This window comes from Anolis sagrei, chromosome 8 (assembly GCF_037176765.1).
Source record: "Anolis sagrei isolate rAnoSag1 chromosome 8, rAnoSag1.mat, whole genome shotgun sequence".
NCBI classification, from domain to species: Eukaryota; Metazoa; Chordata; class Lepidosauria; order Squamata; family Dactyloidae; genus Anolis; species Anolis sagrei.
The window spans coordinates 22,326,778-22,343,538 of NC_090028.1; the positions used below are offsets into that span (position 1 = coordinate 22,326,778).

General features: G+C 42.7%; 1 protein-coding gene across 1 annotated transcript in view; it reads left to right on the forward strand.

Moving 5' to 3' along the window:
* CDH13 (cadherin 13) overlaps positions 1 to 16,761 on the forward strand; it is a 996,654-nt gene that overhangs the window by 727,471 nt on the left and 252,422 nt on the right. The window lies entirely within an intron of this gene.

Here is a 16,761-nt window from a genome sequence, read left to right on the forward strand (position 1 = left end):
TCAACATGAGAACCAAGTATCTTGTTCAGAATACTTTTGATGGAAGAGAAAAGAAGGTTGAGATATGGTCTTGTTTACTTGGTCAATGGAAGGCAGAATGATTCTGATTCATCTCTGGATGATTGGCAATAACAAGAAGGTCTGGTTTCCATTTTGGAATCATGGAGGTTGATCTCTTTGTCTCTGTGTCCAAGATGCATTTGGTGGACAATGGCCATGTTTAAGATCAGAAATGGGCAATTTGTAGCCCCAAAGACATATGCAGTCCTAGCTGGAGAAGGAGAGGAAGCGGGAGAAAGGAATGGTAGAGAAAGAAAGGTGAGAGTGATGGAGATCCCATGAGAAAAAGGTTGGGTGATCTGCTTTTGGTTTTGGTTTCATCTCCAACTCATTTCGGTATTAACACCAAACTATGCACAACTTACTCAAAATGTGATTGACCCACAGGTCTATTTCTTGGACTCCTATCAGCCACCTTTCCTTTTCAAACTCTTATGATACAGCTATTCCTTTATGGGAGGGGGTTAATCCCCCCTATTGATCAGTGGTTTTGTTGTGGTGCTTAAGTATATCCAGTTGTGCTTGTTAATTATGAAATTAATCCATTCAGAAACTATTTTTGGTAAGTGGTCAATTTAGCACATAGTTATTCTGTTTCTTCCATCTCAATAGGAAAAAGTGTGTTGAGTTGTGGAATTCTTTGTGTAGTTTGGGACGTCTTACTCCCTCTTTGGTTAGTTAGTTCATTAATTGATAGGCCCTTCCATCCTTCCTTCCTTCCTTTCCTTCTTTGATCACTCCATGATTATTGTTATGATGATGATAATTATTTCAAAAAGGGATTTGACCTGGCGAACTGTGAATGTCTTTATACTCCTTTTTCTTTTCACAAAGTTTTAATTGCTCTTTCGGGTTCTTTTTGATCCTACTGAAGTCACAATTTGTACTTGTTTTTCTGCCAGATGATTGACTGATGGGTTTGATGGTTTGGTTGCTTTGCCTCTGAGTGTCTCTTTAGAGGTGGAAAGGGCAGGATGCAGAAGGAAGTGAATAATACAAAATAAAATAATGAAAACAAAGGGGGGAAACCCCATTGGTCTTCCCTCATTTGCCAACTTAGTCTGTTTGAATCTGTGATCTGTAATACATTCCGTATTATTTAGGTTTGTTGGGGAAAGCAGAAAATATATATAACTAGCTGTCCCCTGCCACGCATTGCTGTGGCCCAGTCTGGTGATCTGGAAAATAAAGTAATGAGAAAGTGTTGGTTTCTAATATATGTAATTTCTTTAGGCTTGTGAGTAAATAGTATTTCTTGTTGTTTCTTTGTCAGTGTTGTTGTGGAGAGTGTCTGGTTTGCCTACTCTGGAATATGGAACATATCATAGTCCTTCTTTAAGGGTCTCTTTCAAATCCATTATACTATATCTGTGTGTGTATGAGAATCATATCTATCTATCTATATTTATGACTGGATGGCTCTTTGTCAGGAGGACTCTGATTAAATTTTCTTGCCCTGGTGAAGAGAGTTGGACTGGATGGCCTTAAGTATTTTCTCTTGGTCATGGGGGTTCTGAGTGGGAAGTTTGCCCCATTTCTGTCGTTTGTGGGTTTCAGAATGCTCTTTAATTGTAGTGAACTATAAATCCCAGTAACTACAAATCCCAAATGTCAAGATTTCCTCCAAACTCCATCTGTGTTCATATTTAGGCATATGGAATTTTTGTGTCAAGTTTGGTTCAGATCGATCATCGTTTGAGTCCACAGTGCTCTCTGGATGTAGGTGAACTACAACTCTCAAACTCAAGGTCAATGCCCACCAAACCATTCCAGTGTGTTCTGTTGGTCATGGAAGTCTTGTATGCCATGTTTGGTTCAATTCCATCATTGGTGGAGTTCAGAATGCTCTTTGATTGTAGGTGAACTATAAATCCCAGTAAGTACAAATCCCAAATGTCAAGGTCTATTTCCTCCAAACTCCATCTGTGTTCATATTTGGGCATATGGAATATTCGTGCCAAGTTTGGTCCAGATCTATCATTGTTTGAGTCCACAGTGCTCTCTGGATGTGGATGAACTACAATTCCCAAACTCAAGGTCAAAGTCCACCAAATCCTTCCAGTTTTTTCTGTTGGTCATGGGAGCCCTGTGTGCTAAGTTTGGCCCAATTCCATCATTGGTGGAGTTCAGAATTCTCTTTGATTAACTATAAATCCCAGCAATGACAATTCCCAAATGACAAAATCATTTTTTTTTTGAATGGAGGACATACATTGGGTTGTTAGGTGTCTTGTGTCCAAATTTGGTGTCAATTCCCCCAGTGGTTTTTGAGTTCTGATGGTATCACAAACGAACATTACATTTTAATTTATATAGATGTAAGCAAGAAAGGAGGACAAGGGAATATTTTTTCTGCATCCTTTCTAAAGGATGTATTCTATGATCAACTTATGGCAGAAACTGCGAAATCTCCACTTTCTCTATTAGTAGTTCTCTTCTGAGCCTCAGAATAGCTCGGACTTATAAGGAGAGCTATGTTCATTCGTTCAGTCATCTCCGACTCTTCGTGACCTCATGGACCAGCCCACGCCAGAGCTCCCTGTCAGCCGTCACCACCCCCAGCTCCTTCAAGGTCAGTCCAGTCACTTCAAGGATGCCATCCATCCATCTTGCCCTTGGTCGGCCCCTCTTCCTTTTGCCTTCCACTTTCCCCAGCATCATTGTCTTCTCTAGGCTTTGCTGTCTCCTCATGATGTGGTCAACTTTGTCTCTAGTATCCTTCCCTCCAGTGAGCAGCCGGGCTTTATTTCCAGGAGGATGGACTGGTTGGATCTTCTCGCAGTCCAAGGCACTCTCAGAACTTTCCTCCAACACCACAGCTCAAAAGCATCGATCTTCCTGGACATTGCTCTCCTCCCAAGAAGTAAGCGTCTTCTGATTTCCTGGCCTCAGTCTGCATCTGCAGTAATCTTTGTGCCTAGAAATACAAAGTCTGTCACGGCCTCCACATTTTCTCCCTCTATTTTCCAGTTGTCAATCATTCTTGTTGCCATAATCTTGGTTTTTTTGATGTTTAGCTGCAACCCAGGTTGTTAATGTTTCTTCCAGCAATTTTCACCCCAGCTTTGCATTCATCAACCCCCCACATCGCATGATGTGTTCTGCATACAAGTTAAAAAGGTTGGGTGAGAGGATGCAGCCTTGCCGTATGCCTTTCCCGATCTTGAACCAGTCTGTTGTTCCGTGGTCAGTTCTGACTGTTGCAACTTGGTCCTTGTACAGATTCCTCAGGAGAGAGACAAGGGGGCTTGGTATGCCCATCCCACCAAGAACTTGCCACAAGGAAAGCTATACTGAACTAGAAAAGCCAATGTTGTGACCTGCACCCTCAATTTCTTCTTCGTGTCTCACATTATATTCCTGGTTCAAGACCTGCCAAAGTTGCTTTACCTTCCAACTGTCATGTTTAAGAGTGTGGAGGGATGTGCAAGATATGAAGCCAAGAAATTAATAACAGAAGCCTGGGCCTTTAATCTAGCATCTATTTGTTAGCTGCTTTCACACCAAGATGCTGCTGATTCAGAATCTCATAAAGTAGATATACAAGTCTTACCCAAGATAAGCTTTGCCAATTCCCTCGGTGCTTCAGATATTTTCTGACTTGCATAGAATAAAAGAAAGAAGGGGAACACCTTTGTGTAGTATTAATTCCCTGTACAGAAACAAAACAAAATTGTAGGCTTTGCAGCATTGATGAAATGATGACGGTCATAAATGTGGAAATTTACAAGTTCTAAATCTATGGAGAGATGCCGGCAGTTATCCGTATGCCATGTTTTAAAAGGCATTCCCGCCTAGATCAGTACATCCAATCTCTATTCAGTTTAGAATGTGGAAGAATTATTTTCTAGACAAGAGCTTCCAAAATCCCGATAATAATAATAATAATAATAATAATAATAATAATAATAATAATAATCTTGCTCACCTCTCCTCATAGCTTAAGGCAGGTTGCAGTGTAAAACACACACTTTGCCATCTGTCCGATAGATGATTTCCACTCTGGTAGGAAGCTTCCTATCAACAAGATGAAGTATCATAGCAATGAAGATGGAAAATAAGGTTGGGGCAATAACACATCCCTGTTTGACACCTGATTCCACCTTGAATGGGTTAGGGTGCATGAATGTTTAATTTTTTTTACATACAATATGAGTCCATGTATATCCTAATTTCCATGCATCGGCAAGACACCCTTTTGGGAGCCAATTGGAGAAACGTCTTACCAAATCTCTTTGCTTCCTGGCCCATTGTGCAGATAAACTAAAGTTCTATTATTTTCCCCCTGTGAGACAGCAATCCCTTTTCATTCCCTTTACCCCACTATCTAAACTCAAAATTACATGCACAGCCACTTTGGGGATTCTCTGCACACTGGGCTAATGCATTTAGTTGACAGGTTACTACATATGCATTTGGAAAATGGGTTGTTTTGCATGCCTTCAAGCCAATTCCATCATCCTTCCAGTGCTATCATTGGGTTTTCCTTGCAAGATCAATTACTGATTTCCTCTTAAGTTAAAAGATATGTAAACTGTCATCCAGATTCTGAAGGTCACCTAATGTGTGTCCCTGGGTGCATCAACACTGTAGGATTAATGCTGTTTGATTCCACTTTGATTGCCATGACTTAAGGTGGATCTACACTGCCATGTAATCTAGCTTCTAAATCCAGGGTATCCACTGTGAACTACATTATGGGAGTCAACACTGCCATATGTTCCAGTTCAAAGTAAATAATCTGGATTCAGGAACTGGCTTACATGGCAGTGTAGATGGGGCCTCAGTGCAGTGAAAGTCTTGCAGTTGTAACTTTACAAGGTCTTGAACCTACCCTGCAAAAGAGTGATGGTGTCTCACCAAACTACAAATCCCATGATTCCATAGAATTGAACCATAGCAGTTATAGTGGGATCAAACTGTATAAACTCTGCAGTGTGGACAGATGCACCCTAAGTCTTCTTCCTCAGATGAATGGAGTAGGTGATGCACCCTTGGCTGTTGAATTTGATGATTCCCAAGAATGTCGTTGAGGGTTTTCTCTCTTCTACCTGCAGGTTACTTACAACATTAAGAAAAACTGACTGCTAAGTTCTCTTCTTCTTTTCTTGAGTTAGGCTGGGCAATTCCATCTCCCCTAATATCGACCGATCTCCAACCTCCCGTTTTTGGGTAAGGTGCTGAAGCAGGTGGTCGCCTCCCAGCTCCAGGGCTTTTTGGATGACATCAACTACCTAGATCAGTCCCAGTCTGGTTTCAGGCCTGGTCACGGCACCGAGACAGCCTTGGTCGCCTTGGTGGATGACCTCCGTAGAGAGCTGGACAGGGGGAGTGTGACTCTGTTGGTTCTCTTGGACATCTCAGCGGCTTTCGTTACCATCGATCATGGTATCCTTCTGGGTCGTCTCTCTGGGATGGGTCGCAGGGGCACGGTTCTGTCGTGGCTCCAGTCCTTCCTGGAGGGTCGATCCCAATTGGTGAAGCTGGGAGACGCCTGCTCGGACCCCTGGCCCTTGACCTGTGGGGTCCCGCAAGGCTCCATTCTGTCTCCCATGCTTTTTAACATCTACATGAAACCGCTGGGAGAGGTCATCCGGAGTTTTGGAGTTACGCAGATGACACACAACTCTACTACTCATTTCTACCCAATTCCAAGGAGGCCTCTTGGGTGCTGGATGAGTGCCTGGCTGCTGTGTCTATCTGGATGAGGAGGAACAAGCTGAAGATCAGTCCCGACAAGACAGAGGTCCTCCTGGTCGATCGTAAACCGGACCGGGGTATAAGGTGGCAACCTGTGTTGGACGGGTTACACTCCCCCCTGAAACCACAGGTCCGCAGTTTGGGAGTCCTCCTGGACTCTTCGCTTACGCTTGAGGCTCAGGCGTCGGCGGTGTCTGGGAGGGCTTTCGCACAATTAAGACTCGTGCGCCAACTGCGACCGTACCTCGTGAAGGCTGATCTGGCCGGGGTGGTCCATGCCTTGGTCACCTCTAGATTGGATTACTGTAATGCGCTCTATATGGGGCTGCCCTTGAAAACGGCTCGGAAATTCCAACTTGTCCAACGGGCAGCGGCCAGGATGTTAACTGGTGCTCCCTACAGAGAGAGGACAACCCTCCTGTTCAAGGAGCTCCACTGGCTGCCATTTATTTTCCGAGCCCAATTTAAGGTGCAGGTGCTTACCTACAAAGCCCTGAACAGTTTGGGACCAGCCTACCTGCGTGACCGCATCTCCGTCTACAAACCCACACGTGCACTACGCTCATCTGGAGAGGCCCTGCTCGTGATTCCGCCTGCGTCGCAAGCACGCTTGGTGGGGACACGAGACAGGGCCTTTTCCGTGGTGGCCCCCCGTCTCTGGAACACTCTCCCCAAAGATCTTAGACAGGCCCCTACATTGGCAGTCTTCAGAAATAATTTGAAGACCTGGCTGTTCCAATGTGCCTTTCCCGATTAGGAAATCTCCAATACCAAGACCCAGAAGCACTTTATTAGAATTAAGATTGCCGCACACTGCACACTGCACTTGCCTTATAATCCCTACATATCACCAGTCACATCAGCACTTTTTAATCCTGTACCCTTTACTTTGGCCCGGCCTAGTTTTATCTTGTTTGATGTACTGTTTATTGCCTGTGGTTTCATTGTTTTAATATTGCTTTAATTGTTTTAATTTGCTTTAAGTGTATCGTTGTGTTCTGTATTGAGGCCTTGGCCTTTGTAAGCCGCATCGAGTCCTTTGAGAGATGCTAGCGGGGTACAAATAAAGTTTAATAATAATAATAATAATAAACCATCTCAAGATAAAGCCAATTTGTTGGAAATAGAAATATCAATAGGAGGGAATGAACAGGCCTCCCTTCATTGCTGTGTTCTAAAAGTGACTGATGATACATGGAATAATGATTCCATATTTACATACAGAAAATGTATCTGTGATTGAACCAGTATTGCTAGTGGACAAAGGATGGCAGAACACGAACTGGGTCATGCATAATGTCCCATTATGTTCCTTGTTCCTGTCACATTGCTTGGCTGTAGGATCCATTTGGAAAGTCTTATGGAAAATATAGATCAGTTGTTTTCCAGGATCCCCATCCAGAACCAGGGATTTTGATGCTAAACTTTGTTAGCCCAGATCAGTACTTGGATGGGAGACCACCATGAATACCAGGTGCTATAGGAGGAAACTGGCAAAATCTTCTCCGAATATCCCTTAATGAAGAAAATGCTATAAAATTAATGGAGTTGAGAGGCAACTTGTAGGCACACATGCACACAATTAAATTCTACAGAGTTAAATGAAGTTTATTCCCATTAGGAATAAACTTGAAAAGAGAAAGAGAGAGAGAGATCAGCTTTAACTCTTCCACAAATGTGTGCAAAAGGGAAATTGCTGCTATAAACTCTTTTAAAGTGACTGGATTCATCCCCCGATCAAAGCAATTCGTGTTTTCAAGCTCGTTTTATTAATTTTTTTTGTGTGCAATTGCTTCGATAGAGATGCTTATGGGAAACGTTCCGGTTAATTTAAGCTGAAATGACAAGGATGTAAATATATATATAGCAGGTTCGCATTCTTTCATGTTTGCGTGTCGTAGAGAACAGGAACCTTGAGATAAGTGCTGAGGGTAGGATATTGAAATGCAGATTATGTGGCATCTGGCAGGTTTGATGTCCTGCTTCCAATGTGCTGTAACCAAGTATATTATTTAATGTTTGCTGCTCATAAACAGGAGCTCTTGTAAGACACAGTTCCAATGGCTTATCCCTCTGAAGCAATTTGATTTCTCATCCATCCCATAAAGACATATGGATGTGACGCTGAATTTAGAGGTGGATAAACGAATGTGTGGATTCTGATTGGCTTTCTTTGCTTAAGGGCAATGCTTTGGGTATGTGCGTCCCTCTCCCCTAAAGTGATGGCTTTCCTTAATGGACAGGAAGTTCTTCCTCATGTTCAGGTGGAATCTTCTTTCCTGTCATTTGAACCCATGGCTAATGGAGTCTCCAGAGCAACAGAAAGCAAGCCTGTTCCCTCTTCCTTATGGCCTCCTTTCACATATTTATATATGGCTCTCATGCCTCCTCTTAACCTTCTCTTCTGCAGGCTAAACAGACCCAGCTCTTTAAAATGCTCCTCATAGGGATTCATTGTCTTCAGAAGACATGGAAAAAGACTAAGTATATAAGCATTTCCTATCATTATTTCAGGGGTCCTTTAGCAATGGCTTCCTGGTTGGTGAAAGGCTGGATTGGATGGACTTTGTGGTTCCTTCCATGATCTTCTAGATCCCACTACGTTTTTCTTTCTGCCCTTGTTTTGTATCTTTTTGAGAGACAATGACATGAGAAGGCATGGTCTGGTCTTCTCAAATTTAAGCCACATGGTTAAATTTGGCCCATATTGAGCTCTATAGCTAACGGTCTGGACCAGGCATGGGCAAACTTGGGCCCTTCAGGTGTTTTGGACTTCAACTCCCACAATTCCTAACAGTGGAAAAGAAAAGAAAAAAAAGGGGAAAGGAAGGGGCCTGAGGAATGGTGGAAGTCCAAATCACCCAGATGGGGGGCCCAAGTTGGCCCATGCCTGGTCTGGACCAACCTTGAAACCTGCAGTCTTGGGTATTATGATACTTTTCTGAAAATGTATTCCTGAAACTATGGCAGCAACTTTTTGACTTCTGCAGTTTTGTTACCTACACACACATATCTACAATACGTTGTCTTTTTCCTTGCCTTCCAAACCTGTTTTATTTCTGCTTTTTTTCCTTGTTGGAAAATTATTTCAAAAAGTGCAAACTCGTCAGAGTCTGTAGCACACTCCGATAATTTGTAGAACAACATCCATTTTCATTTTAACAAGGCACATAAGGACACATTTTTTAGAAACAGAATGTGCACATTTTTCCCACTCAGGGGAGCCTGGCATCTCTGAAAGTGTCAGAAATCAAGATTGAGGAGAGAGGAGGGCGAATTATAACTTCATGTCTCCGCTGGGGTATCCAATTTTGTGCGTACGATTCACAGATTTTACGCATAAAAACACTTCATGCAAAAAGCACCTGATCTAAATGACCCAAAGTTTGACAGTAGTAAATGAGTTGCTCTTTTTTCCGGTGGGGAAAACTCCATCATGAAAGTTTAGAAAGTTTGGTTTACTTTCTGGGGGGTGGGGGGGGGGAGTTGGGTTGCTTTGCTTTCTTCCGCTGGCTAAAAGAAAATCTATCTTAAAGTCAATTATAGTAAATGAAAAATAATGACACAGTTGTGCACAGAAAATGATGAAGCCATTAGGCTTAGATGCTCAGGGATCTTGCCTCCATCCCCTTTGGAAGGCCATTGATTGCTTCCAATTCTTGTCAATTGTGTTCTATCAAATTTGCTCAAAGTTGTAACAGGAAGTGTATGTGTGTGTGACAGAGATTTTGGCTGACATTGCTGTTTCCATGTTAAATAATGCTTGTGTTCCCTTTCATTATTATTTAGTGAGTTATTTCTTCATCACCTGCATAAAGATTGTATGTTTGGAAGGGTTACAGTGCATTGAATCCTATGAGAACTATGCACTGCATGTGTTTTATCCATGCAAATAACTGAAGGAGTTGTCATGTGAAGGTCCTAGGTTGAAGCAGTGTTGCTGTTTTTGGTGTCTTCTTCTTCTTTCTTTCTGTTGACTTTTGTCCCATGAATTTCAAGCAAGAGCTGGGTTCATTCAGGAGCAGAATATTTCTTGATTTGATCAAGAAGGGGAATCCCATATGTTTATTTTAACTGTACATTGTTTGAAGGCATCAAATAGTTGCCCAAGTGTAAGCTGCCTTGAGTCCCCTCTGGGTGGAGAAAGGCGTGGTAGAAAATTTGTAAATAAATAAATAAATGTATAATGTTAATGCATGAGGATAAAGTCTCCAACAGATTTGAGTGATGGGCTAAGGGGTCCTCAAACTTTTTGAAAAGAGGGCCGGGTCACAGTCCCCCAAACTGTTGGAGGGCCAGATTATAATTTGAAAAAAAATGAATGAATTCCTATGCACAGTGCACATATCTTATTTGCAATGCAATGCAAAAAAAAAAAAAACCCTAAAAAAACCCCACACTTCTATATAAATAAAAATGTAATGTTCATTTGTGGAATTAACAGAACTCAAAAACCACTGGACGAATTGACACCAATTTTGGACACAAGACACCTAACAATCCAATGTACATCCTTCACTCAAAAAAATGATTTTGTCATTTGGGAGTTGTAGTTGCTGGGATTTATAGTTCACCTACACTCAAAGACCATTCTAAATCCCACCAACGATGGAATTGAACCAAACTTGACACACAGTTCTCCCATGACCAACTGAAAATACTGGAAGGGTTTGGTGGGCAGTGTCCTTTGGTATTGGAGTTGTAGTTCACCTACATCCAGAGATCACTGTGGGCTCAAACAATGTTGGATCTGGATCAAACTTGGCACAAATACTCAATATGCCCAAATGTGAACACTGGTTGAGTTTGGAGAAAACAGAATCTTGACATTTGGGAGTTGTAGCTGCTGGGATTTGTAGTTCACCTACAATCAAAGAGCATCCTGAACCCCACCAACGATAGAATTGATCCAAACCACCCACACAGAACCCCCATGTGAGCCACAGGAGGCTGAGGCGGGGGGCGAAGCGGCTTTGGCGCCGCTTCGGCCCCCGCCTCCCCCCTTCCCTAGCCTTCGGGATAAGGGCAGGCCTTATCCCAGAGGCTAGGAAAGCACTGGCGGAGGCGGAGGCCAAAGTGGCTTGGGCGCCGCTTTGGCCCCCACCTCTCAACCTTCTCCACAGCCCGCGGGCCAGATAAATGCCCTCAGCGGGCCGTAGTTTGGGGACCCCTGGGCTAAGCCAATGTCAACAATTAGCCAAGTATCAAAATTGTGTGATAGCCAGCCAAATTTTGAAGAAGAACATCAGTACACAAGAAGAGGCCCTCAAGCAAAGTGACACCTGATAAATGTTCTCGTGAAATGCAACAATGGAACCCAGTTTGGTTTTACGTCCTACAGACTTTTATGATTGCTCATGTGTTGGTTTGCTCCTACTGTGTTCAGAAGCAAACCTCAGTCCTTGTAACAAATGGTATTATGAAGTAGTAGCATTGGAAATATAGAGACAGCTGCTTCAACACTCGAGTTCAACACTGATTGCCTTCCAAATGTAGGGTCTTGATGGTGAGTCTGTAGGTGGCTGTAGAGACCTACTCTGGATCAGCATGGTCTTCCTTTTGCAGTGAGGACATCAGTTTCCAGATTTCTCCCTTTCGCCCTCCATTTGTGCCTATTTGAATTCCACAGCCCAGTTGGGCACAGCTGACCTCCAGCTCAAGGATCAGGGCATCCCAGTTTTCTCTCAGTGTCTATGCCACAGTTTTAAAGGTTGGCTTTAAGCCCATTGTTACATCTCCTTTCCTGTCCACCAACATCCCATTTTCCATTCTTGAATTAAGAGTGGAGTAACTTTGGGGTAACTTTGGGAGATGGTGATCTTTGGGCATTCGGACAACGTGGCATTTGGTCCAGTAGAGTTGATTGCAGAGCATCATGGCTTCAATGCTGATGGTCTTTGCTTCTTCCAGAATGATGCCATTTGTCTGCCTGTCTTACCAAGATATTTGCAGGATTTTTTGGAAGCAGCGCTAATGGAATCATTCCAGGAGTTGAGTGTGATGTCTGTAGACAGTCCATGTTTCAGTGTACTTCAGTGTCTATGTCGATGTTGAGTTTTATGGAGAGCTGGCTGCCAAGGTAGCAGAATCGTCAACATTTTTGAACGTTACATCATTAAGCTGTATTTCTGGCATTGCAGAGGGGTTGGCTGCTGTCTTTTGCTGAAAGAGCACTTCTGTTGCAATCCAGATCAGGAAACGAGACCATAAGATTAAATCCACCACACTTGACTGTGGGAAAAAAACAATCCTTTTTTATTGATGCAAAAATGGTTACAAAATAGAGGAAAATGCAAAGTCAAAAAGCCACAATAAAACTCAGCAGTGAGGAATATATCTGAACTAGATCAACATTCCAAAGGCAACACTATAAAAACCTGGAAACTGTTAGTATCTCACTAACCGTACTTGGAAACTAGAAGCCTCTGGGAATGCAGGCCATGGGAAATGGGAACTCAGCCAAGGTAATGCCTCAGTCTAAACAATGCTTGATCTAACAAGACAGCCCGGGGGGGGGACGGGACACTTTAAACTAAAGAAACTGTTTCGGGGCACGCCTCCAGGCTTGGAAGCCTCCTTTTCCTTTAATCTACTTGACCTTCACAGACTGTGATTCACTCCTGTTTTCCCAAATCTGCCTTCTTCTATCCTCATTAAAAAGGCAGGTGTTGACTCCTGTGGAGAGTTATTACCACGATTCTGAAACATCCTCATCAGGATGTTTAGTTTCACTTTCCCAGCCACTGCCCTCAGAATCAACAGTTTCCAAAATACATGTTCAGAAGCCTGTTCAGTTGCATCAGGAAATACAATCAAAGAATCAGGGTCAGGTTCACACGGAGGCTGAACCCCAACAACTTGGGTTTTCTCAGTGTTCAGTGAGAGGTCAAGCATCTTGTATACTTCTGCAAACATGGTCCAATTGTCATGACCTTATTTCCTGGTTTTGTGTGAAGCCAGGAAATTAGGTCATGCCTTAGACCTGGCCTGTGTATACTTGAAACAAGGGAGAGAGTTTCCATGGAAATGGGAGCAATGAAGGGGAGGGGCCAGGTTGAGAAATAGGAGGCATGAGGGAGATAAACTGTCACTTGGAATTTTGTTTCGTACCCTAAAGCAGGCTTTTGAAATAAAGCCTTCCCACTTGTTTCATGAGGTAATTACTTCACCAGAAAGCTACAGATCCAGACTCCAATGGCATTTCATGGGAAGGACTTCTGCTGAAGATCTTACAACAGGCATGGACAGAGTTCAGTAGGGCTGGGCGGTTTCGTTCGTTAATTTCTTAATTCGTTATTAATTCGTATTTAAATTAGCTTACGATCCGATATTGAGCCATTTTGGAATAGTGTGAGGAGTTAAATAGATTCGAAACAATGTTTCAATTTATTTCGTAATTGTTTCGTAATTGTTTCGAAATTGTTTTCGAAATTGTTTCGAAATTGTTTCGTAATTATTTTCGCATGCCTGGTGCAAGTTTTATAGTTGTTGTTTGTTTTATCACACCAACAGGTCAACAACAGAGGGAGAGGGAAGCTTCAGAAGTTCCCCCTGTCCCATTTGGAGGGTTTTTCAGCATATTTTTAGCATATTTGGAGGTTTTTTTAGCATATTGCGCAATCGCGTCCGCCATTAACAAATCGATTCGAAATTTACGAAATTTCGTATATTTCGAAATTTTTAAAAGGAAAATTTCGGAATTCTTTAAAGAAACGAAACGTGATGGACCCCTTAAAAACGAATCGAGTTTAGAAACAATTTTTTCTGTGGTTACCCAGCCCTAGAGTTCAGCCCTCCATATGCCAAGAAAGCCAATGACAAGGAATTCTGAGGCTTGTAATCCAACAACATCTGCCTTCAACAACCATTACTAATCAAAAGAAAAAAATGACCGAATCCTTTTGATAAAACCAGTGAGTTGAGATCTACTGAATTGATGGGATTCGCCTATGTATTGGTTCAGCATTCAACAATTTATTCAGTAAATCTAGGCTAGTTGGTAGATATTAGATGTACTAATGCTCCAAGTGGATATACTTCATCTTGGGATGGTCTATCACATAATAGCACAATGCGCCCACTTGTTTTACCCTCTTTCTTGGAAGCATCCATGACTGGCTCTGTAGGAATGGTATCTTTTATAGCAGTGGTTCTCAACCTTCCTCATGCCCCGACCCCTTAATACAATTCTCATGTTGTGGTGACCCTAACCATAACAGTTTTTAACCACAACACAGTTTTTAACCATAACCATAACATTATTTTTGTTGCCACTTCAGAACTGTAATTTTGCTCCTGTTACGAATCGTAATGCAAATATCTGATTTGCTAGATGTATTTTCATTCACTGGACCAAATTTGGCACAAATACCTGATGCACCCAAATTTGAATACTGGTGGGGTTGAGGGAGGTTAATGTTGTCATTTGGATTTATAGTTCATCTACAAACCAGGAGCATTTTGAACTCCACCAAGGATGGAATTGAACTTGGCACACAGAACTTCCATGACCAACACAAAATACTGGAAGGGTTTGGTGGACATTGACCTTGAGTTTGGGAGTTGTAGTTCATCTACATCCAGAGAGCACTGTGGACTCAAAGAATGATGGATCTGGACCTAACTTGGCATGAATGCTCAAGATGCCCAAATGTAAACACTGGTGGAGTTTGGGGGAAATAGACCTTACCATCTGGGTATTATAGTTGCTGGGATGTATAGTTCACCTAGAGTCAAAGAGCATCTTGAACCCAACCAACAGTAAACTTGGGCCAAACTTCCCACACAAAACCCCCATTACCAACAGAAAATATTGTGTTTTCTGATGGTCTTTGGCGACCCCTCTGACACCCCCTCGCGACCCCCCCCAGGGATCCCGACCCCCAGGTTGAGAAACACTGTTTTATAGTGTTGTGATTCAACAGGGAAACCATCCAATTTTTACCTAAACGAACAGCAAACAAGGCTGAATTGTAGATGATGCTGTTTGGCAGCATTCTTCTAATTTGAGTTTTGACAGCAAATCAAATTATCAATGGAAGGCACATTATCATTCTAAACAGCCGTAGTACAACACATCATCATATCCATGCGTTTGCCCAATTTCATTGCCTATTATAGTGGGTGGACAGAGTCGTCGTCCCCCCCCCCCCCCCAGTTTCAGTGCTTCTTCCTTCCTTCCCTTCCCCATCTTTGCCAACACAAATCTATAAGCAGTCAATACACTTACTACCTACTCCATCTAAATGCAAATGTTGAGCCAACAGTTGCTCCCTTCTTTTTAATGAAAAGATATTAATCTTCTGAGCAAATGCATTTCACATGTGATCTTCACATTATGTCTCAGATATGCATGTTTACAGTCATTTTACCAACAGTTCTTTCTTCCTTGACGTCTGTCAACTTTACATTAGAATAATCGCATTGTTTGGGGTTTCTTTGCTTCTTATCAATCCCACCTCCATTTGTTCTGTCTTCCAGATGCTAAACTCAAGGGAGGCAATTTGGAGTTGGGGAAAAGACAGATTGGAAAGACTCTCCAACTCTGGGCCAAAAAGGAAAGGAGGAAATAGTTCATCAGTTCTTTCCTGACAAGTTGAAAAATTACAATATGTTTGGACCACAGTGGCTGTCCATTGATGTAGACATGTTAGACTCAGTTCAAGCAAAAAAAAAGAAGAAGAATATTGTTTCCCTCTCATGCAATGTATATCATTGTTGCTCATCTGGGAAGTCAACTACAGTTTAGCACAGTGGTTCTCAACCTGTGGGTCCCCAGGTGTTTTGGCCTACAACTCCCAGAAATCTCAGCCAGTTTACCAGCTGTTAGGATTTCTGGGAGTTGAAGGCCAAAACATCTGGGGACCCGCAGGTTGAGAATCACTGGTTTAGCAATTCAAGAATGAGTCACAGCTGCATAGGTCCCCTACTTCCTCCATTCAGCCACAATGGGGTTGTTGGGAAGGTTTTCCCCTTAGTATGGAAATTTGGAATTTTGAGTGATCCAAATTTCTCCCAAACCCTTAATTGTGCTTAATATTATTTATTTATTTATTTATTTAAAAGTTTTCTATACCGATCTTCTCACCTCCAGGAGGGACTCAGATCCGGTTCACAACATGTGTTCATATACAAAATACAAACCACACAATGCATTATCATTACACGTTAAAAACATATTACAATACAACATCGTCATCATCACAATTACACAGCCAGGTCATCAAAAACATTCATGGTCATAATTCACAGTTACTCATTCTCCTTCCATGTGGACCAGAGTTGACTCAGTTGTCAAAGGCCGCAACCCATAGCCAAGTCTTTGTTAATTTCCTGAACGTCAGGAGGGAGGGAGCCGTTCTAATCTCCTGTGGGAGGGAGTTCCACAGCCGGGGAGCCACCATTGAGAAGGCCCTGTCTCTCGTCCCCACCAACCGTGATTGTGACAGTGGTGGGATCGAGAGCAGGGCCCCCCCGGAAGATCTTAAAAACCTTGATGGTTCATAGGGGAGAATCTGTTTGGACAGGTAAACAGGGCCAGAGTCGTTTAGGGCTTTGTAGGTCAAAACCAGCACTTTGAATTGTGCTCGGAAGCTAATTGGCAGCCAGTGGAGCTGGTGTAACAGAGGGGTTGTATGCTCCCTGTACCCAGCGCCCGTTAGTAATCTGGCTGCCGAGCGTTGGACTAGCTGCAGCTTCCAGGCAGTCTTCAGAGGCAGCCCCACGTAGAGAGCGTTGCAGTAATGTAAACGGGATGTAACCAAAGCGTGGACCACCGTGGCCAAGTCAGACTTCCCAAGGTACGGGCGCAGATGGCGCACAAGTTTTAATTGTGTGAAAGGTCCCCTGACCACTGCCGAAACCTGGGGCTCCAGGCTCAGCGATGAATCTAGGAGAACTCCTAGAGTAACCTTGAGTATTAACCTTGAGTAGGGTCACCAAAATGGATCTTTTAACTTTTATGCTGAAAGATATTGAGAAGCAGAACACAGTTCTACAAAG